The following is a 27,972-nucleotide window of genomic DNA, read 5'->3' as shown; positions in this document are numbered from 1 at the left end:
TCTAACATTTTATCATTTTCCTTTTTTATCAACTTTGCCAATCTTAACCTCAGTGTTCTTTTACATTTTTCTAATTATTAGTGATTTGGAATATTTTTTTTTCTCAAACGGCTACTGATAGCTTGGATTTCTTCCTTTAAAAATTGTCTGTTAATGTCCTTTGACCATTTATCAAATGTGGAATGCCTCTTTTTTGTTTTTGTTTTTGAGTCTGGATCTCCCTATCCAGCTCAGCTTGGCAGCTTTAACCTTTCATACTTGGTCCCTCCCAGACTCAATGCCATCACTGATAATCTTTAGGTCTCCTGAAGCTCAAGTAATTCAGTTTCAGCCTCCCTAGTAGTAAGGGTTACCAGGAGTGTTCCATCATGCCTAGAAGCTTTTGTTCTTATACATTTAAATTAGTTCCTTATATATCTTTGAATTGAGACCTTTTTCAAATAAAGTTGTTCTAATTTTAGCTTCACTTGGTGTTGTTTGTCCAAAACCTTTTTAATTGTAATGTAATCAGAATTTTATCTTTTGTCATGAACAGTTCTCCCTTAACCATAGGTGTGTGAAAGGTAATTTTTTCCTCTAATTTGTTTGTCATCCTTTATATCTAAGCCAAGTATCCATTTGGAGTTTATCTTGGTATATTTTTTTTAAGATGTTGACCTGGTGGACTGCTTTCGTGGTTTTTCCAGCAGTTTTTGTCAAATAATAAGTTGTTATTCCAGTGGCTAGCATTTGGGTTTAAAAAACACTACACTGTTTGACTGTTTCTATATGTTAAGTACCTAAATCTGTTCTATTCATTGATGCTTTTATTTTCTAAACCACTAAGACATTTTGATGATTACTGCTTTGTAGTATAGTTTGAGATGTGGAATGAGGACTCCCCCTCAACACACCCACCTTTCATTATTTCTTTTGATATTGACTTTTTGTTTCTCCAGATGAATTGTAATCATTTTTTTTCTCGCTCTATAAGAGAATTCTTTGGTAGTTTGATTGATATGGACCTTATTAATTCTATTGTCAAGGAGATTCCTTCTTTTTGGATTCTCATCTTCGTTCCACCTCAGCTAAACACAGGGATGGGACCTTTGTTTCCACCTCTAGAGTCCACAATTCTGCATTCTCTGACTATAATTTCTTATACTTACAACTCTCCCATACTTCATTCTGTATTCTTTCATTTCAGATACCCTCTTTTTCTCCATTGCTCTGTTCTTTCTCTGGTTTCCTCTGGTCACTTTCCTCATTTTACAATCTTGGTCCTCTTAGTTAATCAGTTTAGTTTTATACTGTCCTCAGTTGCTGAAATTCCTTGCCCTACTTATAGATCCCAACCCTGTATTGCCCCCCCACCCCCACCCCCACCTCTACTTCCAACACTGGAGGAAATCACAGCTGTGGTGTTTCTACCGGTTTATATTATCTAATATCAATTTGGCCCATATTAATCCTTTTAGACTTTTTGTGATCTATTACAAATAGTGCTCTCCAAACTTTTTTATTGTGCATCTTTTTTATAAATTATATGCAGGCATACCTCAGAGATGTTGTGGGTTTGATTCTAGACCAATGCAATAAAGCATGTCAAATGAATTTTTTGGTTTCCCAGAGAATATAAAAGTTATGTTAACACTAGTGCAACCTATTAAGTGTGCAATAGTATTATGTCTAAAAAACCAATGTATATACCTTAATTTAAACTATTTTATTGCTAAAAAAATGTGAACCATCATCTAAACCTTCAGTTAGTGGTAACCTATTTTCTGGTGTAGGGTCTTGCCTCGATGTTGGTGGCACTGACTGGATCTGGGTGGTGTTTTCTGAAGGGGGGTGTAATGGGAATGTAAATTTTTAAGATCTTCCCTGCCCCTAGGCTAAAGTGCACCTGGAACCTGGGGTGGGAGGCTTGTTTTTCAGTAGATACTTCTTGATTCGCCAGTGAGTCAATAAGGTTGTTACATTGTCTGAGCCAGGAGAAGGCTATATAAGCCCTGATGTGTAGCTTTGCTTTGGGGCTCACTTTGAGAAGTGTTCTGTGATTTGATCTGGATTCTGGGAAGCCCCGTTGTCCAGAGTGGGGGGGGGGCGGGCCCCCCCCCCCTTTGAAACCCAGATGTTGTTTGGTATGGTTGTAATGGTTGCACAGTTTGGAAATCTGTCTACTTGATCTGTTTCTCTGTCTTGATAATTCTGTCTGTATATTTTGAAGTTCGGGTTGCTGACCTTTTTCCCCTGAACTAGGTAAATGATACATATGTTTGACTGATTAAAGTAAGCTTGTTAACCCATTTTGAGTTGCTTTCCTTTAACAAAGCAGATCTAAGAACCTGTGTTCGCAGCCACCCTGAGGACGCTTGGGGTGCTTGCTGCTACAGGGGGGATGGCTGGCAATTTCTTAAAATAAGACAGTGATGAAGTTTGACGTTTTCTTTCATGAAAGATTTCTTTGTAGCATGCCAGTGGGTCTTTGTTAGCATTTTGCTCATGTAGAACTTCTTTCAAAGTTGGAGTCAATCCTCTAAAATACTGCTTCTGCTTTATCAACTAAATTTATATAATATATTTTAATATTGTTTTTTCTTGAAAAGAGAATAGGGAGGCCTTAGGGGAGGGAGAGAAATGGGGAGTAGCAGTTCTGTGTAGCAGACAGAGCACCACATTTGTTGATTAAGTCCCCCATCTTACATGGGGGTGCTTCTTGGCACCCCAAAAGAGTCACAATAGTAACATCAGAGCTCACTGATCACCATAATAGAAACAATAATAATGAAATAGTTTGAAATATTTCAGTAATTACCAAAATGTGACACAGACATATGATGTAATCACATGCTGTTGGAAAAATGGCTCTGTTAGACTTGCTCAGTGCGGGGTTGCCACAGACTTTAAGTTTGTTAAAATAAAACACAACAAAAAAAAGAAAAACTGCAATATTTTCGAAGCTCAGTTAAGCAAAGAGCAATAAAATAAGATTTGCATGTACATGTGCTCTTATGTGAATGTATGATAAAATATATGGAAATATGAATGTTAAAAGGGTCAAAGATAACACCATCATTTATACAGAGAGCTAGAAGGGGCTTCACGAGATATCTGCTCTCCCAAAAGTTAAAGTGAAATAAAAAATATTTATTATTAATTTAGTTTTAGTTTTCCATTCACTTCCATAAGATTCTGAGTTCCTCCCTTTTATCACCCTCCCCTTAAGGCTCTTATCCCCTTCTCTTCTATTTTTCTGTAGGGCAAGATAGATTTCCATATCCTATTGCCTGTATATCTCATTTCTTAGGTGCATGTAAAAAACAATTTGCTATATATATATATATATATTTTTTTTTTTTTAAGCAGTTGGGGTTAAGTAACTTGCTCAAGGTTACACGGCTAGTTATTTTTGTGTGGGTGCCAAGTATCTGAGGCCAGAACTGATCTGGGGTCTCCAGCGCTCTTTACTCACTGTGCCACCTGGCCGCTCCTAATTTGCAATATTTGCCTTTAACATTTTGAGTTCCACATTCTCTTCCTCCCTTCCTCCCTAATTGAGAAGGCAAGCAATTTGATATATAGGTTATGCATGTGTAGTCATACAAAATACTTCCATAATGGTCATGTTGTGAAAGACTATATTTCCCTCCATCCTATCCTGCCTCCCCCCTCCCTTTATTCTCTCCTTTGACCCTGCCCCTCCTCAAAAGTGTTTGCTTCTGATTACCCCCTCCACCATTTGACCTTCTATCATCTCTGTTATCCCCTTCCCCCCTACTTTCCTATAGGGTAAAATAGATTTCCAGTTGAGTATGTATTATTACATTATTACAGTTGAGTGTGTATATGTTATTCCCTCCTTAAGTCAAATCAAATGAGAGTAAGCTTCACTCATTCCCTCTCACCTCCCCTTCTTCCCCTCCATTGTAAAGCCTTTTCTTGCCTCTTTTATGTTAGATAATTTACCCCATTCAACCTCCCCCTTTCTCCTCCGGGTACATTCCTCTCACCCCTTAATTTTATTTTTAACATAACATCCCTTTATATTCAATTCACTCTGTGCCCTTTGTCTATATATAAATGTTCCCTCTAATATGGGGAAAGGTCTCATGAATTACAAATGTCATCTTTCCATGTTGGAAAACAGTTCAATTTTAATAAGTCCTTTATGATTTCTCTTTACTGTTTACCTTTTCATGTCTCTCTTGCTTGGTTCTTGTATTTGAAAGTCAGATTTTTCTCTTCAGACCAGACTCTGGTCTTTTCATCAAGAATGCTTGAAAGTCCTTTGTTTCATTGAATGACCATTTTTCCCCCTGAGGGATTATACCCATTTTTGCTGGGTAGGTGATTTTTGGTTTTAATCCTAGCTCCTTTGACCTCCAGAATATCACATTCCAAGCCTCTGATCCCTTAATGTAAAGCTGCTAAATCTTGTTGTTTCCTGATTATGTTTCCACAATACTTGAATTGTTTCTTTCTGACTGCTTGCAATATTTTCTCTTTGACCTGGGAACTCTGGAATTTGGCTACAGTATTCCTAGAAGTTTTCTTTTGGGATCTTTCAGGAGGTGATTGGTGGATTCTTTCAATATCTGTTTTCCTCTCTGGTTCTGGAATATCAGGGCAGTTTTCCTTGATAATTTCTTGAAAGATGATGTCTAGACTCTTTTTTTTTTTTTTCTTGGAGGCTTTGGCTGTAGGAGCTTTGACTTTGTTTTCTTCTTCTGGTTGTATGTTTTGATCTTCCTTGTTACCACAGTAAGATTCTATAGTTTGATTTTTCCCCCATTCTTTGTTCATTTTCCCAGCCTATTATTTGACTTTTTAACTCCTTTGTTAAGATAGGACTCTATTTCCAGTGTGGAGCGTGCACTGTTCCAAGCTTCAGGGGTTTTTTGCAGCTATTTTCAGAGAGATTTCTAGGGACCTGTAAATTTTCAGTTCTTCCAAGGTTGTATGATTAGAGAGAGTCCTTTACTCCTCTCCTGGTCAGTGCTTTGGTCTGTGAGTGACTGCAAGTACTCTTTTCTGCCTTGGAACTCTGGAGGATTCCCTTTCTACCGCCACCACAGGCTCTGCCATGCCAGTGCTCCTCCTCACCCCAGGACTGAGACCCATATCCAAGCATGGCAAAGCAAAAGAATCCTGCCTCAGTGCCAGCAAAGAGATCCCTGCAATCTCCCTCTGATCTCCATCCCTCCACTTGATCTCCCCCACTATCTGTGGGCTGAGAGCTCTGGAAGCAGCAGCTGCAGTTGCTATGGCTGCCTCCATCTAGGCCTGGGGCCAGACAGAGCTCCTCTCTCACTTAGATCCTACAGACCTTTCTACTGACCTCCTAAGTTGTCTTTGGCATTTGTGGGTTGAGAAGTCTGGAAACTGCCAGTGATTCAGTCCCCTTGAGGCCTGCTCCAGGCTTGCTAGGGCCTGGTCTGTGCTGGCCCATGCTGGACTGCTCTCCTCTCAGATTGGTGCAACAGACCTTTCCTGTCAACCTTCCAGGTTGTCTTGGGCTGGAAATTTTTTTCAGTCTGTCATTTGTGGGTTCTGTTTTGTTTAATCATTTTTTTTTTACAGGTAATTAGATGGGTTTGGGGGAGAGCTCAGGCAAGTTCTTTCTTTTCCCCCCAATAAAAAATATTTTAAAGTAATTGTAAATTTTATTTAATAGCATAAAACCCTGTCTTATATATAAAAAGCTTTATTTTAAATAAAATTTTTAATATAATTATTACATTATATATTAAAATATATAATAAAATAATAAATATAAATATTTTAAATAAAAAAGTTTATTTACAAAAAGCATAAAAGCTCTCACTAAAATATTAATTTTTTAGTAGGACCAATGTATTTAAATAAGTATAATTTTAATAAATCTTAGTGATAAAATAAAAGTCTAATTCTAAGGCCACTTTGCTTTGACAATAAATAATAACATTTACAAAGCCTCAAAAAACTGCATATATTATTTCATTTGGTCCTTGATTTTAATAGCTATCATAACTGGTGAAGGTTCCTCACAGAGATCCAAGTGGGAGAAGTACAACATTTGTTCTGCTTCATAAATCATGATACTTCTTTTTCCTTCTCTTCCATCAGTAAATTTTTTTTTCTAGTGTCAATGAGTTCTTGCAAACTCATTGGAAGCTATTGTATGTTTTTTAAATCTTTCGCAAATGGGCTCAAAACCCATTGAAACCTTTCATTGGGAAGATTTGTAAACAGGTTAGAAAATACTGTTAACACGTTTTTGTAGTTCAGATATAAGAGTTTTTAAACGTGACACATTTCATTTTTGTTTTTTATTCCCAGTGTATGGTACAGCACCAGGCACATAGTAGGTGATTTATAAATCCTTGTTGATTGATTAAATAAAAGTTTAAATGTCTTTAAAATGATAGCTTAATACTGTCTTTACCTACTCTCTCAAATCATAATATACATTAAAGGTGAGGTTTATCCTTAATGATAGTAGATGTAAATCCATATTTCATATTAATTTGGTAATTTGATGATTTCACTTTTTTTTGCTAACTTGTCAGCCCTTGTTGTTTATGCTTGTAACATTACTATTCTCTTCAATCCATAATTTTTTTCCTGGCAGCATCTTTTTAAGCTACTGGCTCATTTTGTAAGGATTAGTAGTTTAGTTAAAAAAGTTCTATATAAAAAATAGTTGTGTTAAAAATAGCTAATTTTCTTAAAGGGAAGCTCAGTAGCACAGTAGATAGAGGTCTGGGTCTGGAGTAAGGAAGATCTGAGTTCATATTTGACCTCAGATACTTATAAACTCTGTTAGTATAAGCAAGTCACTTAACTCTGTTTGCCTCAGTTTCTTTCTATGTAAAATGAGCTGGAGAAGGAAATGGCATAGTGTCTGCCAAGAAAACCCCAAATAGTGTCAGGAAGTCAGATATGACTGAAAAATGACTAAACAACAACAGTGTCTTTAAATTCACTTAATTGGGCACTCTGATATGTCTTAATACTCAATTGCAGTATGCTGAAAATGAATGAACAAGTTGGGTTGTCACTGTCACCAGCTTTTAGGGCATATGATATGTGACTGACATTGATTGAGATCATGTGAGGCTGCCGCTGTCAACTAAGATATTAAATATTCACCAAGCTTAATTTCTTTTTTTTTTTTTTTAAAGAAAAGTAGTTCTAATATTTCCAGATATCAATGACTGATCTTACATGCTTGACTTTGGGCATTGCTGTCCAATGGTACTCTTTACTGTGGCTGTCCACAGGCTTCTTCTAAGCCACCTTATGCTACCACCTCCCCTCTTCCTCTTATTAGAGAACCTCTTATAGCATTCTAGATTTAGGACTGAAAGGCCATCCAGCCCTGTCCCATCATTTTAGACAAGGACCTGAGCTCCAAAGCTCAGGGTTACAAACTAGTAAGAGTCTGAGGTTGGATTTGAGATTTGAACCTAGGTCGGAGTTTCTGAGTCTATTTACTGGGCCATGCTGCATTTCCACTAAAAAAAAAAAATTGAGATCATCCATCAGAGAGCTACCTCTCCCTCCCCATTTCTATACTTCAGATCATTTCAGCATTATCTTCTTGCTCTCCCTTTGAATTTTTTTTTTAGTCTTTGCCAACACCAACCCCTCTATTTGTGTCCTTGACTTTTATCCTCTTCTATCTCTTCCTGCAGCTTACCTCTTTGTAAGGTTAATGGAATATATGATCTTCCCCATCCATTAATAGGCCTATGTGACCGCGTGTTCCTTTTTTTCCTTGGAACAGGGTCTAAAGGTACACAGGTATTTCAGTCACAGATATTTTGCTGCTTTGAACTCCAGCCCAGTTTGCAGCTGTGACACATCTTGAGTCACATAAAACTTGTTTATGGGAGGCTTGTTTGCAGGAAGGTTTTCACACCTTTTGGTATTGGGCCAATTAGGCATTGAGTCACATGGGTTGTCATGCCTTCTCACTCTGAGCCTATTAGTTGAACACTATATATACTGGGAGGTTGGTATTTTGCTTTGGGGCTCACTCATGGGAAGAATGTTTCTTTGTGATTTGGCCAGATGGAACTCTGGGTAGCTGTTGCTAAGGGGCCCCCCAGCTTTGTGAACCCAGATGTTGGTGCTTCCTGGTCTGGTGATTATGTATCTATTACTTTGTTTTAGACAGTTGGAGCCTTGTCTGTTGGATCCTTTCTTGGATACTCCTTTCTATTTTTCTGTCAGCATTGTTTAATTTAAAGTAAGATTGTTGACACCTTTGAAGCTCTCTTTCCTTGAGAAAAACGGACCAAAGAACCTGTGCTAGTGGCCCTTCTGTGTGCTGGTGTTATTGGTCTTGCAAGTATCATTACTGATACACTCTTTCACCCTAACTGCCAATCCTTCCTTTTCCATTCTTTCTGTTACCAGCACAAAGATCTTTCCCATCCACAAATTATCATAATCTTAGACTGTAATTCTCTTATCTCTCCTCACCTTCATAGCCAGATTCCTAGGGAAAAAATTGGTCCACATTCCCATTGCCTCCCTTCCTTCTCATCCCTTTGCAATCTGATTTCCACCACACCATTTGACTGAAACTCCTTTCCCCAAGGTTACCAGGAATTTCTTTATTGTTAAAACCAATGGCCCTTTCTCAGTACTTCTTCTTGACCTCTCTATAGCATGTGACTCAGTTTTCCTCCTTTTTTTTGCTTTTTGGAGGGCAGATGCAGTTAAGTGACTTGCCCAAGGTCACATGACTAGTCTCTGTGTTAAGTGTCTGAGGCCAGACCTGAACTCAGGTCCTCCTGACTCCAGGGCATCAGTTTTCCTCTTGATACTTATCCTGGTTTTCTTCCTGATTGTCTCCTTTGGAAGTTCATCATCTTTGGCCCACTCCCACCACCACTCTTGGCACAGAGGCCCTGGGCCCAGTCTTCTCTTTTCATTATCTCATTAGCTCCCAGGGATTCATCTATTCAGATGGCTCCCACATCCACATGTCCTACCCTTATCTCATCTGATCTCAAACTGGCAGTTAGCCACCTCCACTTTAATGTCTCCTAGGTATTTTAAACCCAAAATAGTACTAAGTATTTCCCAGCTGTTAGGCCTAACCTCTCTCTCTGTTGAGGGCATTTCTGTTTCTATGCCTGGGTACTCAGATCTTCACTTTCTCACTTGAATTATATGCTCCCCTCTCCCCAATCAGTTCTAAGTCTTGTCTTTTCTTCTTGCATCAGGTTTTTCTTTTTTTTTTTCCTTTGCAACATAACCACCCTAGTCCAGTTCCTTATCACCTCTCACATGGACTGTTGCAGTATTCTCCAAATTGATCCCCTTGCATTCAGTCCTTTTCCTTTCCAATCTATCCTCCAGACAGTTGCTAAACTGATGTTCCTTGAGCATGGGTCTTATTACTACTCTATTCAACAAGTTTTAATTGTTACTCATTTTCTTTAAAATGAAATAAAAGCCTTTGCCATTCAGATCCCTTCTCAACCTGCCTTCAGTTTCTCTTTCTAGGCAGATCATACCTTATTCTCCCTACATACCCATCATACTGGTTTACTTAATCTTCTGTGTACTCATCAGTCTCATCTCCGAATTTTGTGCATTTGCATGTGCTGACCCCCATTCATAGAAGGTTCTACTCCCTTAAATCCCCCCCCCCCAACTCTCTTTAAGGTTCAATTTAGAGATCATGTTAGGTAACTTACTTTACCTGATTTCTCTGGTTGTCATTTCCCCCATTCTCCATAGTTCATATTTATTTTATGTATATGCAGTACTTATTTTTTAAGTGACTACTATATACTAGGTACTATGTTGTGCATTGGAGAGAAATAAAAATGAACAGTTCCTTCTCTCAAGGACTTTGCATTCAATCAAGGGACACTATCTACAGAGATAAATATATTCAAAATTAATCAAGGTAATTTTGGGGGAAGAGAGCACTAGCAGCTTGGGGGATCAGGAGATGCTTCATGCAGAAGGTGGTACCTGAGCCAAGTCCTGAAAGAAACCATAGTTTCTAAGAGGTGAAGTGGAAAGGGGCAGGGCAATCCAGGCATGGAATTCAAAGACACAGAGGTAGTAAGTAAATGGGACATTGTGCATGAGGAACAGGGCAACTAGTTAGTCTGGACAGTGGAGCCTATGCATACACACACACACATACATATGCTGTGGTCAGGTTGTAAGGGCATAACCAGAGTTTAAGACTCCTAGAACTAGGGCAGCTAGGTGCCACATTGGATAAAGCACTGGGGCTAAAGTCAGTGAAACTTATCTTCCTGAGTTCAAAACTGGCCTCAGTTGTGATTAGCTGTGATCCTGGGCAAATCACTTAACCCCATTTGCCTCAGTTTCCTTCTCTGCAAAATGAGATGGAGAAGGAAATGGCAAACCACTCCAGTATCTCTGCCAAGAAAACCCCAGTGAGGTCACAGAGTCAGACATGATTGAAAGGACTCAACAACAATATCAGGTGACATGTGAGTATAGATAAGGGGTGTTAACCTGCCATTGGCGAATTTTTTTTAATTTTGGTAACCTTTTCAAAGTAATTGGTTTCCTTCGTAATCCCATGTATTTTATGCATTTAAAAACTTACTTTTGAGAAGGAATCTGTGACACAAATTTAAAAACTCCTTGATATAGAGAAAGAAAAGAAAGTTAAATGGAAGTAAAGATAATAATCCAGAAAGTTTTGAAGATATTTTAGAGAGCCATCTAGATGGAGACAATAGTTGAGTCTGAGAGCCTGGTTGAACTCTCTTGCGGACAGCATGTTAAAGAGCAACAGATTGGAAGTCAGGAGGCTTGGGTTCAGCTTTGCACTAACTAGTCATTTGACTTTGGGCATTAACTTCTGGATTTCTATTTCATATAATCTTCAAAGTTCCCAGCTCCAAAATTCAGTAATGTAGCTCAGGACATGGCCAGCAACCTGACGAGACTTGGGGAACACCCTGGAGAGGAGAATGAGCATTGAGAAAGGGCTCTTGGATTATTTGGTGGTTAGGAAGGAGGGCATTGGTACCCTTGGAATCAGTCACTCAGTATCTGGTAAGTGCCTACTGTGTTCCAGGCCCTGTTCTAAGCACTGGGGATACAAACAAAACCAAAGGCAGCCCCTGCTCTTGAGGAGCTCGGTTTAACAAGGGCTGCAGTGTGAACAGCTGTGTACAAACTAGAGTATAGAGGATAAAATGGAAGTAATCCACAGAGAAGGGCACTAGCGTTGAGGGGGTCAGGAAAAACTTCTTGTAGAAGGTGGGCCTTTAGCTGGGATTTGAGGAAGTGGGGAAGCAGAGATGAGAGGGGGACAGTATTCCAGGTGTAGAGAACACCAAGGAGTCCGGTGTTGATGAATTTTAGAGAGAGAGTTAAGATTGGAAGTGGTTCAAGGAGAGTGTGTTGTGAAGAAATGAATATATAGATTATTCACAGTATTAGTTAACATTTATACAGCTAATCTCTTTTTTTTACCCTTTTTGGAAGGGGAGGGCAGGGCAGTTGGGATTAAGTGACTTGCCCAAGGTCACAAGGCTGTTAAGTGTTAAGTGTCTGCCCTGCCTAGCCACCCCATATACAGTTAATTTCATTTGATCTTGTCCACAATCCTGGAAGGGAGGTTCTATTATTATTCCCATTTTACCAGACAAGGAATCTGAGGCAAACTGAGGTTAGATGACTTCAGGGTGTGGGCATGGGGGGGGAGGTGTCCATGACCAAAAATAAGGACTAAGAGCCTCTTCCTGTACTGGGAAGATAGAGTAGTTCATAGATAAGTAAATGCAGGATATATACAAAGTCAATGCACAGTGATGGGATGGGATAGTGACACTAACTACTACAGAATCAAGAAAGGAGGTGATACTTTAGCTAGCCTTGAAGGAGAGCTGGCGATTTTAAGAGGAGGCAGCTAGGTGCCTCAGTGGGTGAAGTGCTGTGGCTGGAGTCAGGAAGACCTGAGTTCAAATGTAGCCTCAGACGCTGTGTGGCCCTGGGCAAGTCACTTAACTAACCTCTGTTTGCCTTAATCCACTCTGGCATCTTTGCCAAGAAAGCCCTATGGACAGTATGGTCAGTGGTGTCATGAAGAGTGGGTCGGTGTCATGAAGAGTGGGTCGGACAGGAATGAACAAGGAGAAGGAGGTTTAAGAGGAAAGGTGGAGGAGAGAGCAATTCAGGCTTGTGCATATGCATGATGGTGGGAGATGGGCCATGGTGTAGAGGAAGCAAGTATGCAAGTTTGGCAGGAATGTAGAATATGTAAGGGGAAGTAATGTGTTTGGAAATAGTGGCAGATCATAAAGTTTTTAAATGCTCAACACTGGTTTATCCCAGAGGCAATGGGAAATCACTGCACATTTGTGAGGTATGTTTGTGAAAGAGACACAGAAATGCAAGAATGCTGTCTGTCCTGCAGTGACTTGGGAGTCTGTGGGAAGAGGCTTGATGTGGCCATTCTTTGTACTGGGATGCATGATAACAAAGGGAGCCTGGAAAGCTTTGTCTGTCTCCTCCCTTGGCAGGACAGTTCTCCCTGAAGCTCCTGGCTTGGAGGATCAAGCTTCCTGGTCTTAAAGTCTTAAAGAGCTTTGTAATTATCATCTGTTACAGGCCTGCCAACTTAGAGGGGCCATGAGGAAAGTGTTTTCGAGATGACATGGCATCTTTGTGCTTCTAGGACTCTTTTGCACAATATTCCATGGCCCTTGAAGGGTTTGGGTTTTTCACCTTAGCATTGTCACTGGGTTTGTGTTCTAAGAGTTGGTCAGAACTTTTTCTAGCATCTGACATTATGTAGAAATAACACAATTTCCCCGAAATGATAGAACCTAGAATAGTAAAATCCCTAAAATGAATAAAACTGAAATCAATTTTCTTTAATCTAGTGATAGGCAAAAGAGAGGGGAAGGAAATGGGAGATGCTGTTTTATTGGTGAATTAACAGCATGAGACAGGTTCTTAGCTCATTTTGATTTTGAATTTTGATGGTAAGAGTTCCTTTTGTAACTAAGAAGTTTTGAGGAAAGGAGTCTTATAATAAAACTATATAGATTCTTTTACAATTTAAAGTTGAGATGTAATATAAAGATGTACACATTTTTAATATTTTGTTGCATATGATTTTTAAATGTTTATGAGTTAGAGAAGAAAAAATTACACTGTTCTTTTGCTTAGAAATAGCTGACATTTCATCATCTCTAAGGCCACCTGCTGATGTAATACTTAATGGAGCTTCCTTTGAACCTTCTTGGGTTATCTGGTGCAATTGAATAGACAAGCCTCAATATCCATGTCATGGTAATCAGGACACATGTTAAATACCTTACAATACATTAGATTCCCAAAAGGTACCAAAAATTACAATAAAATTAACACTTCCATTGCCGGAAATGTATGACACAAACAATATAAAATAAAAAGGTAAAAAAAAGGAGGCATTTTCATCTGTACAACCAGAGCATTGCAGAGGCCATGCTCAAGCCAAGAGGCTGAGCTGGACTTTAAGCAGACCCTCAAAATCACTGCTGTGTAACCTATTAATAAATTCATTCATTAATATCTTGGTTAAAACTGGCATTTACACACCACACACTGTCTAAGACAACTAGAGATCTGTAATATTCAACATGAAAGACATTTTCCAAGGGGGAATTTTAAATAAGATGCACATTGAACAGGCCATAGGAAGTTTGTAAAGTTAAATTTGGTACATAATTTTAATGTCCACCTAGAGCATTTCCGTATAAAACGTGTGCAGTCCCTCTGAACACTGAGCATGCCGCTGCATACCGCACAGGACTGCCTCAATATGGCTTATAGTTATTCTGATGACCACCACCACACCTTGGAGTCTTTCCATAATTTGTACTGCCCTGACTATAGTCGGAGCCTGGTCCATAGCCGTAATAGCCATAAGGGGAGTAGTCGTAGCCACTGTAACAGCCATAGCCTTGCTGATAGCCATAGCCCTGGTTGCCATATCCCTGATTCCAATAGTTGCCATAACCTTGATTCCAATTTTGACTTTGAGCTCCCCCTCCACTGCCTCTGCTTCCACCACTCCTGCTGCCTCCTCCACCACCTCCAGATCCTCGATTCCCCCGGCTCCGGCCTCCTCGGCTGCCCCCAGAGCTGTACTGCTGTTGCTGGTACACTTCTTTAGGCTGGGCCACCTTAATCTCACATTTACTTCCACCGGCATTATGAAATTTCTTTTCTAAAATCTTCTTCACAGGGTCTTCTTCTTTAAAGGTGATGAATATAAATCCTCTTCTTTTGTTGGTCTTTGGATCCATTGGAAGTTCGATAGATTCAATCTCTCCAAAGTATTCCCGGATTTTATCTTCTGTAGCTTCTGGATTAAGTCCTCCAACAAAGATCTTCTTCACAGGATCTTTCTTCATAGCCAGCCTTTTTGGGATCAATTACCCGTCCATCTAATCTGTGTTCTTTCTGATCCAAAACCTTATCAACACTCGCAGATTCTTTAAAGAGCATAAACCCCAAACCTCTTGATCTTCCTGTATTAGGATCCATCTTTATCGTGCAATCAACTACCTCACCAAACTTGGTGAAATAGTCTTTCAAGTCCTTTTTGCTTGTGTCCCAACTGAGGCCACCTACAAACATTTTCCCTGCATCCTCCTCGTTCTTGCTGGCGTTGATCTGGTCTCCTTCGGCCCCGTTCTGGCTCCCAGCTGGGGCCGCAGGAAGCACCGCCACCGGGGCCGCCGCCCCGGACCCACTCCCGCTCCCGGTCCCGGTCCCAGTCCCGGACACGGTCCCGGTCCCAGTCCCGGACACGGTCCCGGTCGCGGCCTCACTCGGAGGCTCCCCATTGGGGGCGGCTTCATGGCCGTTCTCAGTAGTGGCCATTTCCATCAGCTGCTGCTCCTCCGCCGCTTCAGACATGGTGGCCCCGGCGGCGGGGTAAAGGCCTCGCCGCCCAGTGACGTTTCGGGCCTCGGGCCGGCCGGGGAAAGCTGCCTCGGCCTCCGCTGCGGCGCAGACGCCGGCCACTCGCTCCGATTCCCGGCAGGCAGCAGCGCAGAGCTCCCGCTCCTCCCACCCTCCTCCACCCGGCCCCAGTACTGTTCGGCCGCCTCTCTAAGTGAGATTCTTTAGGTGCAAGGTCAGTAATAGTGGGTCATTTATTACACGTTTATCCTCTTCTATTTGGTAAAATTGTACTGTGCATATAGGCCTTCTCTAATATGTAAAGCTCCACCAAATAATTGTTAAACTACAGAATAATTAATTGTTAAATAATAGATTGTTAAAGCAGTAATTAATTGATGAATGGTAACCATAGAGCTGCTATGCTCATTGGTGTTGAGTGCATCTTAGAGAATAAATGTGGAAGATAATCAATTAGGAAACATAGTGAAATTGAACTCTTATGATATTCTTGTTGGCAGATCTCTGCTGGGCTACATTCTTCTCATCTCAATTGATGGCCCAGCTGTGAACATGGATTGATAGCTATTCCTGAGATTGCCCTTGGGGCACGATACATGAGTATTATTCATTTTTCTTTCCTAAGGTAATTGAGAATACCTGTGTATTCTTTGTTAGTTGGGAGACTGATATACTCTGGTATTCATGATATGGTAGAGGGAAGGATGTTTTATGCTCCTAAACTGACACCAGTAAATTTGGAACCTTGTTAATGTAACTTTGTTTAGCCATCATAACCCAAATGAAGACCTTGGCTCAAGATAGTATTTAAATGGAAGAATCTAGAGAGCCTCTACTGGCTGGACCAAGTAGGATTTTCTCAAGTCGTTAATATGCTTGCTAGGCTATAAAATGTGTTGCTTTGGGGGAGGGAAGCAGAGGTAATTGAAAGTGGAAAGGATGTGGGGCCTGATACCTTATAAAGAAGGATATAAGCAGATGTGTCAAAGGAGATCTAAAAAGGGAAGAAAATCCTAATTATTTCCTATTTCTAATTTACTTCACATAGAGTATTGACATTAAACATCTAGCATCCATATACAACAAAGCTCATTAGTTTTGTATTTCTCTAGTTCTAAATTTGGTTTGTCTGAATTACAATTAATTAGGAAACATTCTAGCTGAGGAGAGAAGATGCAGTAGTAATAAATGTTAAATCATATGTTAGGAAATCAGAGAAAGGACAATGCTAGACTAGTCTGGAACAGGATTTGAATAGGCTAAGGTGGTATAACAAGAAAACTGTCTAGAATTTGGACTCAGAAAATGTGCAGGTCAGTTTATTTGGGACCTAGTAGTTAATATTTGTATTGAAAGATACATTATAATTGTGTTTGTATGTGTATAGTCTCAATCAAATGAGATAATATTTGTATTTAACATATAGTGTGGAATGTAGTAGGCACTATATAAATGTTTATTCCCTAGGATCCAACTTCAGAGTTGGAACAGACCATGTAAGTAATCTAGTCTAACCCCTTGATTTTATAGATGAGGAAAATGATACCCGGAGAACCTCAAGGTTGTCACAGAGAGGTAGGTAGTAAGAGGCAGACCCCGGATTTGAAAATCAATCCAGTGTACTTCCCATTACACTTTTATCTCTTAACCTACCTTACTTTAGAAATACTTAGGGGCTGAGCCAAGATGGCAGAGTAAAAGCTGGGATTTGCTTGAGATCTTCTCCAAACCCCTCCAAATATCTGTAAAAAATGATTCTAAACAAATTCTAGAGCTGCAGGACCCACAAGATGGACAGAGTGAAACAAATCTCCAGGTCAAGAAAGCCTGGAATTCCGGTCAACAGGAATGGTCTGTCACTCTGGGCTGGGAGAGGAGTGTAGTCCAGCATGGGCCATACTTGCATAGATGGGGTGGTGCAGGCCTCAGAACTGAATCACTGGCAACTGGGCAGTTTCTAGACTTTTTAGCCTACAAACTCCAAAGACAGCATAGAAGGTCAGTGGGAAACTCTCAGACCTGGGTGAGAGAGGAGCGTGGTCTAGCTCCAGTTCTGGAGCAGTGGTGGTGGCAGCAGTGGTGACTACTTTTGGAACTCCTGGCCCACAGATGGAGATCAGATGGGGATTGCGGGGATCTCTTGCTTTGTCTGTGTTTTCCATCTCGGTTGCAGTCGTGAGTGGCTGCCTTGGGGGGAAGAGAAGTGCTTGTGTGGTGGAACTTGAGGTGCAGTGGAGAAGGAACCCTCCTCACAGTTCTGAGGCAGAAGAGTGCTTGTGGTCACTAGTAGACCAGAGTGGAGACCAGGAAAGGAGTAAATACCTCCACCTTGGAAGAGCTGAAAATTTGTGGTTCCTTAGAAGTACCTCAGAAAATAGCTGCACAAACCCCTTGAAACTTCCGGAGAGTACAACCCCCCATCCCCTCACCGGAAGCAGAGTCCTATCTTGACAAAGAGTTAGACAGTCAAATACTTGGTTGGGAAGATGAAAACACAGACTATAGACTCTTTGGTGACAAAGAGGATCGAAACATACAACCAGAAGAAGACAACAAAATCAAAACTCTTGCATCAAAAGCCTCTAAGAAAAATATGAATTGGTCCCAGGCCATGGTAGAGCTCAAAAAGGATTTTGAAAATCAAGTAAGAGGAGTAGAGGAAAAATTGAGAAATGAGAGTGATGCAAGAAAATCATGAAAAGTGAGTCAACAGCTTGCTGAAGGAGACCCAAAAAAATACTGAAGAAAATAACCCTTAAAAAATAGACTAACCCAGATGGCAAAAGATGGCCAAAAACAATGAGGAGAAGAATGCCTTAAAAAGCAGAATTGGCCAAATGGAAAAGGAGGTCCAAAATCTCACTGAAGAAAATAATTCCTTCAAAATTAGAATGGAGCAAATGCAAGCTAATGACTTTGAGAAATTAAGAAAATATAAAACCAGAACCAAAAGGATGAAAAAATATAAGACAATGTGAAATGTCTTATTGGAAAAATCACTGACTTGGAAAATAGATCCAGTAGAGATAGTACAATAATTTTTAAATTATCTGAAATCCATGATCAAAAAAAGAGCCTAGACATCATCTTTCAATAAATTATTGAGGAAAGCTGCCCTGATATTATAGAACCAGAGGGGAAGACAGATATTGAAAGAATTGTATTGAACACCTCCTGAAAGAGATCCCAAAAGGAAAACTCCTAGGAATATTTTAGCCAAAATGCAGAGTTTACAGGTCAAGGAGAAGATACTTCAAGCAGGCAGAAAGAAACAATTGAAATATTGTGAAAACACAATCTGGAACTTCTATATTAAGGGATCACAGGGCTTGGAATATGATATTCTGGAGGTCAGAGGAGCTAGGATTAAAACCAAGAATCACCTACCCAGCAAAACTGAGTATAATCCTTCAGGGTGAAAAATTGATATTCAATATAATAGAGGACTTTCAAGCATTCTTGTAAAGATCAGAGCTGAAGAGAAAATCTGACTTTCAAATGCAAGACACAAAAGAAACATGAAAAGGTAAACAGGAAAGAGAAATCATAAGGGACTTAGTAAAGTTAAACTGTTTACATTCCCTCATGGAAAGGTGATATTTGTAACTCATGAGACCTTTCTCAGTGTTAGGGTAGTTAGAGAGAATATATATGTGTATATGTATGTGTATATAATACACACACACACACACACACAAACGGCACAGGGTGTGTTGAATATAAAGGGATAATATCTAAAAATTAAAATTTAAGTGGTGAGAGAAATATACTGGGAGGAGAAAGGGAGGGGTAGAATGGGGTAAATTATGTCACATAAAAGAGGGAAGAAAAAGCTTTTACAATGAAGAAGAGGGGGGAGGTGAGAGGGAATGAGTGAAACTTACTCTCATTTGATTTGACTTAAGAAGGAAATAACATACACACTCAGTTGGGTATCTTACCCTACAGGAAGGTTGGGGTGGGGGGGAATGGATAAGGGAGGGCAGATTGAGAGAGGGAGCTGTCAGAAGTGAACACTTTTGAAAGTGACAGGGTCAAAGGAAAAAATAGAATAAATGGGGGGGTGAGATAGGATGAAGGGAAATACAGTTATTATTTCACAGCATGACTATTGCATGTTTTACATAACTACACATGTGTATAACCTATATTGAATTGCTTGCTTTCTCAGTGAGGGTGGGTGGGGAGGGAAGAAGGGAGAGAATTTGGAACTTAAAGTTTTAAAAACATGTTAAAAATTGTTTTTATGTTCAACTGAGAAATAAGATAGGCAATGGAGTTAAAAATCTACCTTGCTATACAAGAATATAAGGGGAAGTAGAAATAGGACTTTTGTGTGGCTCCTGCTTCCACCTCCTCCAATACATATAAAAAATGACTCTAAATAAACTTTAGAGCTACAGAACTCACAAAGTGACAGAGAGAAACTAACCTCCCACTGAAGATAGCTTGGCAGGCCAGCAGGAAGGGGCCATCGCAGTGCTCTGGGAGCAGAGCCCAGCCCTGTGTGAGTCTAAGGTTTTACCCTCAGGGCAGCCACAACCAGCCCCAGCTGGAGGAATGACAGGAGAGTGGATCACCAGTAGTTGTGGTGGTTGCAAGAATTATCAACTCATAAATGCCAAAGCCAAAGTGAGAGGTCAGTGGACTTTGGGAACGGGGTCCGGGAGTACAGTACCATCTCTGCCCCCAGAGGGAGAAGCGGCTGAGGGCCCGCTGCCACATGGCTGCTTCAGAACTCCTGGCCTGCAGATTGTAGGGGGACCAGGCCACCAGTCTGAGGGGTAATTGCTCTTGCTTTAACCTGCTTGGATCTAGATTGCTGTCTAGGGTGGAGCTCCTGGGGTGTATGACCAGTGTGCCAGAGCAAGTGGAGGCTTCAGAGGGGGTAACCAACTAATAGCTGCAGCAGCTGAGAAAACCCTAGTGATTTGGGACAAAGCTCTTCTCTCTGGTAGCAGAGTTCTACTGTGGCAAAAAGCTCAAAAGTCAAGTAATTGACTGGCAACATGAGCAAGCAAAGGAAGCAAAGCAAGCAGAGCAATCTGACTTTAGACTCCTATTTTGGGGACAGAAAAGATCAAAGCATGGAAAAGGAGGAAGACAGTGAAGTCAGAACTCCTGCACCAGAAGCTTCCACGAAAAATATGAACTGCTTGCAGGCCATAGAGGAAATTAAGAAGGATTTTGAAAACTAAATAAGAGAAGTGGAGGGAAAATTGGGAAGAGAAATGACAATGATGCAAGAAAATCATGAAAGAGAGTCAATAGCCTGACTGAAGAAAATAACACCTTAAAAAAATAGACTAACTCAAATGGCAAAAGAGGTTCAAAAAGCCAATGAGGAGAAGAATGCCTAAAAAAGACGAATTTGCCAGATGGAAAAAGAATCTTAAAAGCTCACTGAAGAAAATCATTCCTTCAGAGCAAATGGAAGTTAGTGACTTTATGAGAAATCAAGATACTATTAAACAGATCCAAACAAATGAAAAAATAGAAGGCAATATGAAATATCTCCTTGGAAAAAAACACTCACCTGGAAAATAGATCCAGGAGAGATCATTTAAAAATTATTGAACTACTACCTAAAAGCCATGATCAAAAAAAGAACCTAGAAATCATCCGTCAAGAAATTCTCAAGGAAAACTGCCCTGATGTTTTAGAACCAGAGGGCAAAATAGAGGTTGAAAGAATCCTTGGATCACCTCTTGAAAAAGATCCCCAAAAGAAAACTCCTAGAAATATAGACAGGTTCCGGAATTCCCAGATCAAGGAGAAAATATTACAAGCAGCCAGGAAGAAACAATTTCAATGTTGTGGAAACACAATCGGGATAACACAGGATCTGGCAGCTTCTACACTGAGGGATCAAAGGGCTTGGAATGTGATATTCTGGAGGTCAGAGGAGCTGGGATTAAAACCAAGAATCACCTACTCAGCAAAACTGAGTGTGTTTTAGGGGAAAATATTGTCATTCAGTGGAATAGAGGACTTTCAGGCATTCTTGATTAAAAAACCAGAGTTGAGGGGGGGCCAGGTAGCACAGCGAGTAAGAGCACCGGCTCCAGTGTTGGGATGACCTGGAGATCAAATCCCGGGCTCAGACACTTAGCACCCACCCAGAAACACCTGGCCTTGTAACCTTGAGCAAGTTACTTAACCCCAATTGCTTAGGGGCGGCCAGGTGGCTCAGCGAGTGAGAGCACTGGCTCCAGTGTCTGGATGACCTGGAGATCGAATCCTGGGCTCAGACACTCAGCACCACACCCAGAAATAACCAGCTGTTTAACCTTGAGCAAGTTACTTAACCCCGATTGCTTTAATTAAAAAAAAAAAACAGGTGAATAGAAAATTTGACATTCAGATACAAGAAACAAGAGAAGCATGAGAAGGCAAACAATGAAAAGAAATCATAACTAACTTATGAAATTTGAACTATTTACATTCCTACATGGAAAAATGATAATTGTAACTTTTGAAACTTTTCTCAGTATGAGAATAGTTGAAGGTAATATTAATTTATATATGTGTATACATACATATATTTCTATATAGGAGGCTATATGGGCATATGAATATCCAACATCCTTATCAGTCACCTTCAGATTGGCCTTCATCACTTTTCCTCATTCTGAATTAGTAAAGTTGCTGGTAAACTCTTTGACAGATCAAACCTAATGTAGTTTTTTGTTGTTTAAGTTTTGTTGATGCCCTTTGTTTTTACATCATAAACATTTCTAGAACGTTCCCCACTCTCCCCTCCCACCCTCCAGTGAACCTTCTTCCCTTTTAACAAAGAAAAAGTTTGGCAAGGCATTGTTCTGTGACCATAGTCCCTTAGCTCTCTGAGGAATGGAGGGAGGTACATTTCCTTATCTTTTCTCCAAAGCCAAGATTGGTTATTCCAATTATATAGTGTCACATAGTCTTGTTCACACAGGTGCTCAAGAGATGTTTGAGAGCTGTTCCTGAATTATCTCACCTGAGGAATTGCCTCTTCTTAAGCTGGAAGTGAACTTTCTATCCCCTAACTCTTTTTTTCTTTTTGGCTTTTTGGAGGGCAGTTGGGGTTAAGTAACTTGCCCAAGGTTACACGGCTGGTTTGTTTGTTGGGGTGTGTGTGTGTGTGTGTGTGTGTGTGTGTGTGTGTTAATTGTCTGAGGCCAGATTTGAACTGAGGTCTTCCTGACTCCTGACTCTGTTCACTGGGCCACCTAGCTGCCCCTTTATCCCCTAACTTTTTTTTTTTTTTAATTTAAGCAATCGGGGTTAAGTAACTTGCCCAAGGTTACATGGCCAGTTATTTCTGGGTGTGGTGCTGAGTGTCTGAGCCTGGGATTCGATCTCCAGGTCATTCTGACACTGGAGCCAGTGCTTTTACTCACTGAGCCACTTGGCCGCCCGTTATCCCCTAACTCTTAATGCTTTGTTCTACTTGGTATTGTAATTATTTGTGTATATGTCCTATCTTCCTTAATATAGATTATAAATCCACTGAGGGTAGAGATGCTGTTTTGTTCCATTTCAGGTGTGTTCATTCCATAGTTCTCAACTGGAGAGGAAAAAAACACCAACTATTTTAATGGTGTTTAGATAACTGCAAGTCTTATTTCAAACTTTTTGCTTTTTGCTTTTTGGAGGTCAAGTGGGATTAAGTGACTTGCCCAAAGTCACACAGCTAGTAATTGTGTCAAGTGTCTGAGGCTGGATTTGAACTCTGGTCCTCCTGACTCCAGGGCTAGTACTCTATTCACTGCGCTACCTAGCCACCCCTAAACTTTTCTTTTTTTTCAATAAAAATAATGCTCTTAGAAATCTGTTGTATACAGTTTTCATATAGATGGGAAACCAGCTTTACCCACAACTGGGAATAGGAACATTTGTATTAATAGGTACTCCTCACTTCAATTTTAGTGCCACCTTTACAGAGAATGGTGAAAGGCCTGTATTTAAAGGAAGTGAGTCTAGGTAGTGATAGTGGCAAATATTTTATAAAGTATTTATGTTGGGAAACTGTGTTCTTTGGAAAGAAGGGTGGAAAATGAGCAGTACATTTTATATATATGTGTACACACACATATATACATACGTATGTGTGTGTATGTATGTATGTATATAGAATAGAGAAAATCAGAAGAAACCCTTCCTGAGATTCTCACCTTTTTCTTTTTTTTCTTCCTATTTTCCCTTTCCATGATGCTGTGTGGAAATGTCCCAGTTCTTGCAGCTGTGCTCATTGTAATGGGTCATTTCATTTTGAAATCCTTGTTTAAAAGGGAGCCACACTCTGGCTGTCTGTGACAGATGCCACCTACTTATTTTCTCCCAGGCTTGAAATAGCCGTATGTGACATGGAAGCAGAAGAAAGGAAGGGGAAATATAATAAAAGAAGGGTAGAAGCAAAAAAAAAAGGTGGCAGGGGGATTTGATAAATAAAATGCTTAAACTGATCAAATGGACTTGCTTTTTGTTTTCTTCTGTTAGAGACAGCTGCAGTAGCCTGTCTTTGCAGAACCTAGTGGCATTACTTAAGGAGCATCTTGTTTTCAAGGTCATTGTGGTTAGAGTCTTGGTCAAGACCACAGATTGTTGGTTTAGGACGCATGACCTCCTAAATCCTATTGGGGAGGATTTGGCATCTGAGCAAAGGTGCATCAGAGGACTTATGTAATGGGGATACATACAACTGTAGCTCCTGTCTGTCAGAGGGCAAGAACTTTTTTGCTTTTTAATGAAAAAGGGATGAAATATGAAAGAGATTAATTTCCCTCCCTCAAAATTTAGAGTGAGCCCCAGGAAATCCTGCCAGCTTTTTCTTCCAATTGAAGGGCTGTCTCCTGATTGGAATGACAGCTTTGAACTGGAAGACATTATTTCATTAGTGCACTAATCAGCTACAGAGATTACCCAATTGGCTACTTAATAATTAAATGAAGTTGCTTGTAATTCTTTGAGCATACACAGAACTAATTAAATTAACCCTTTACTGCCCTGTGTGCCCAAGATGCACTGCTTGAAATGGAGAGGGCTGTAAAAACCTGCCTTTAGAATTTAGGTGAAGTGTGGCATTGATACAGAATGTGGTCTTAGGAATAGTGTGTGAGGTCTTGACATACCTTTTTTAAAATGTGTATTTGACTCTGAGGGGGAGAATAAAGTGTAACTTTGTGAACTTCAGACCTTTTGACAGGACCTAATAAGCTGAAATCTACCTATAATAGTGCCCTTCAATGCCATGCTCTAGGTATCATAGGTGAAAACATATTATATAGCAAGTTCCTTTTAGCTACCTAATAATTAAACCTTTTTGGATGTACCCAAATATTTAACTAAGTAATTTATTTTCATTACATTTGTAGCTAGCATTTATGTAGCATTTACTGTGTGTGAGACTGTGCTAGATACTTTACAAATACTATCTTACTTGATCTTTCCCACACCCATTTTATAATTGAGGAAAATGAGACAAACATAGGTTAAGTGGTCTAGCCACGGTCACTCAGCTGGTAAGGTTAGATTTGGTGCATATCTTCTTGAGCCCAGTGCTGGTACTCTATCGACACTGCCACCTATCATTTACAACTGATTAGTTTTCTAAACTTACCATTTATAGTAAATAAGGTTCCAATAAAGTTTCATGATTATATATAATATAGTGCTCTAAATTTCTCAGTTCATTTTGTCTTTGCAAACACCCTTGAAATGAAAGCAAGTAGTATCTCCATTTTGTACTTGAGGAAATCGAGTTATGAAACGGTCAAATAACTTATTCAAGATTACTTAGCTGAAGATGTAAACGGGCTCCCCTGACTTCCAGTTAAATGTAATCAATTGTTATGTAGTCCTTTGGTTAGCTATTAGACCTATCCAGATGACTTATCTGCATTAAAAATAATTTTTCCCTTGCTCATACAGTTTGAAAAGAAATAACAAAACCCTGGTATCAGGCACATTCAAACAAAAAAAAAAATCCCACTTTGGCCATATCCACAAAGCATGTTTCTTTCTGTACTGTGTTTATCACCTCTCTTTCAGAAGGTGGGTAGCATGTCATCATGTGGCCTCTGGAATCATGATTTATCATCAGCACCTTTTTCCTTTTGTGAATTTAAAAAAATATTTTGGTGATGCTTTTTTCCCTGTCTCTATGACCTCAAACCACTACCCATCTCTGGTGTATCACCTCTTTGCCAAGACTTTGATTTAAAGTTCAAAACTGTTGTGTGAATTGTTTTCCTGGTTCTGCTTATTGCATTCTGCATTATTTCATACTGGTGTTCCCATGTTTCCCCAAATTGATCATATTTGTCATTTCTAATAATATTTCATTACATTTCTATGAACAATTTGTTGAGCAAGTCCCTAATTAATGACTACCACTATTGTCTCCTCTTTACTATAACAAAAAGTACTTTTATAAATATGGTTACACATACATATCTTTTCCCTTTGTTCTTGACCTCCTTGGTCTAATCTACCTAGCAATATTGCTGAGTCGGACATTATGTACATTTTAGTGACTTTGGGGGTATATAGTTCCAAACGTATTCTAGTAGGACCAAATTTCGCAGTTTCTATCTTCTGGCTCTTAGTGATCCTATATTATTGCAGATCAGAAAACTGAGACTTAAACACGTGAAATAATTTAACCAAGGTTTACCTGTTAGCAAGTAGCAAAACCAGGATTGAAACTTAGGTTTCTAGTCATTACCTGAGAGACCAGTCAGTAGTCAACCTATAAATAAAGTCAGGAGTCAAAAATGTCAGAGAGAACAAAGAAACGAGTGAATGAAAAAGCATTTATTTTAAGCTCTTAATATATGCATTTCATTACATATAATAATTAATGCTAAATACTCAGGATACAAATAGAAAATGTGTCAAAAAGTATTTATCAGGTGCTTATGATGTACCATGCTGTGGATACAGAGAAAGGCAGAAAACAGCCCCTGCTCTCAGGACGCCCACACTCTAAAAGGAAGAGACGGGACATAGAGGAGAGGATGTTTCACCTGTGAGTCATGTGGAAAGGTCCTGTGGTCTTTTGGGTATAGCAGTAAAAGGGGTGTAAGGCAGTTTGATAAGTGTAATTTCCTTTAATAAAACCACATTGGTCACTGTAGCACTTGGAGAAAAAAGTCACAAGTCACATCTGCACAAGAGGTGCTTCCCTGGACTCTGGCCAAGAGACTGTATTTGTTGTTTGTTCAGTCCTGCCCCACTCTTCATGACCCCATTTGGGGTTTTCTTACTGGAGTGGTTCGCCATTTCCTTTTCTAGCTCATTTGACAGATCAGGAAACTGAGGCAAACAGGGTTAAGTGACTTGCCCAGGCTCACACAGCTATTAAGTGTCAGGCAAGATTTGAACTTCCTGACTGGTCTGCCACTGTATTCAGTGTGCCAGCCACCTAGCTGCCAAGAGACTACAGAGTGGAAATTCTGTTTTTTGTTGACCAGATATAAGTACAGTCAGTGAACAGGAGCAGAGCTCATGCTAAGATTCAACAGCAAGAGGAGTCAAAGGTATATGGGAATCCCAAATCAAGGAGAAGGAATAGAATCCAGAGTATTTCTTAAGCACATGCATTACATGCAGATTGATTGAATGATAGAATGAGGGCAGTAGTTCCTATTCTTAATTGCTGTAGCATCTAAGTGTCCTTGTGTACAAGTTGGGTATGTGACTTGTTAGGGAAAGGAAAAGACAGTGGCATCTTGGTGGTGCAGATTTTGGTGACTTGTGCAACGAGAAAATAGAAAGGCTGGGGGTGGAGGAGGAGAAAGGAGATAAAAAGGAGAGAGGATTAACAGAAGGCTGCAGATGGTGGCTCGGTTTCTTGGAACAGCTCCATCAGTTCCTGCTGTCCAATCCAGTGTGAGGGATCCATCTGGGCTTCCTCCAAGTACAAGAATGTGATGTAACAACCTGGGATAGGAGGTGTGCTTCATTTGGAAGTGGATGTCACACTGGGTCCGAAAGCATAGAGGTGACGACGAAAGATGGTAGAAACCTAAGTCCCACTCACCCACCATTCACTCTGTCTGGAATGCATAATTTCTGTTTCCATGTAAAATCCAGGTCCTCCGAGCCTTTTAGTCATTTGCTTTTCAAAATTATGATTTTGTGATTTGATGCTAATCTTCCACTTTACTGTTAACACTTCTTAAATGGAAAAAAAGATTCTCTAATTCTGTGCTATTGATAGTAGATGAGTTAATGGTCTTAATGTTAGACTCGCTTGCTGCTCAGATTGCTGGACTGTACTGGTGCTGAGGTCTGATAGATTGTTGGTTAGAATAGCTGCCTTCTTCCTCTGGGAGAATTTCCCCATAGGACCCCAGATTCTGACTTGGCTGGTTGGTAAAAAAAAACTCTGCCTCTGCCTGCCCTTTTCTTCCTTACTCCTCTCCTTCCCAGCCCTCTTCTTTTTTCCTCTTACCTGGCTTCCTTTTTTATAGAAGTCACATTCTCATGTGAACTTTACAGGGATCAAGTACTTTGTTCACAGCCCTGTAAAGGTAGTAGTGCAGGTTGTCCCCATAATTTTTAAAATGAGGAAATTATGGTTTAAAGAAGTAATTTGCCCAAGTACCCACAGTGTTTGAGGCAGAATTGGAGCCTAAGTCTTCTGACTATAGAAGTTACTTACTGGAGGTGGCCAGGTGGCTCAGTGAATAGAGCACCAGCCCTGGAGTCAGAAGGACCTGAGTTCAAATGCGGCCTTAGACACTTAACACAAAAACTAGCTTTGTGACCTTGGGCAAGTCAGTTAACCCCAACTGCCCCACCTTCCTTCCCCTCAAAAAAGCAAAAACAAAAAACCAAGAAATTACTTACTTCTACAAGTTATTACTATATATCATTCGTCTTCCTGTTCATTTTTTTCTAAACTATACTATGTCAGTGGCAGCTATAGACATTGTTATTCTGACTCCAGGACTAGTACAGACTCCCCTGTAGTAAAAAGCAGCATTTATTGTAAGTCGTAGGAGACTGGGTAAGTTGATTTTGTAGACTTACTTTCCCCTGCTCTCTAGTGTAGATTCCCAACATTTACATTTGTATGATCATCTC

The 27,972-nt window shown here is 40.0% G+C and overlaps 1 protein-coding gene and 1 pseudogene across 1 annotated transcript in view; one reads left to right on the top strand and one right to left on the bottom strand.

The window, feature by feature from the left end:
* CECR2 (CECR2 histone acetyl-lysine reader) overlaps positions 1-27,972 on the top strand; it is a 164,819-nt gene that overhangs the window by 14,360 nt on the left and 122,487 nt on the right. The window lies entirely within an intron of this gene.
* Positions 13,676-14,931, bottom strand: LOC138165907 (heterogeneous nuclear ribonucleoprotein A/B pseudogene; annotated as a pseudogene).

Source organism: Petaurus breviceps, unplaced genomic scaffold, assembly GCF_028583685.1.
Source record: "Petaurus breviceps papuanus isolate PSGF00001 unplaced genomic scaffold, PetGlider_PUasm1.0 216, whole genome shotgun sequence".
Taxonomy (NCBI): domain Eukaryota; kingdom Metazoa; phylum Chordata; class Mammalia; order Diprotodontia; family Petauridae; genus Petaurus; species Petaurus breviceps.
Note: the sequence above shows the minus strand (reverse complement) of the source record. Positions and strands in the feature narration are given on the sequence as shown.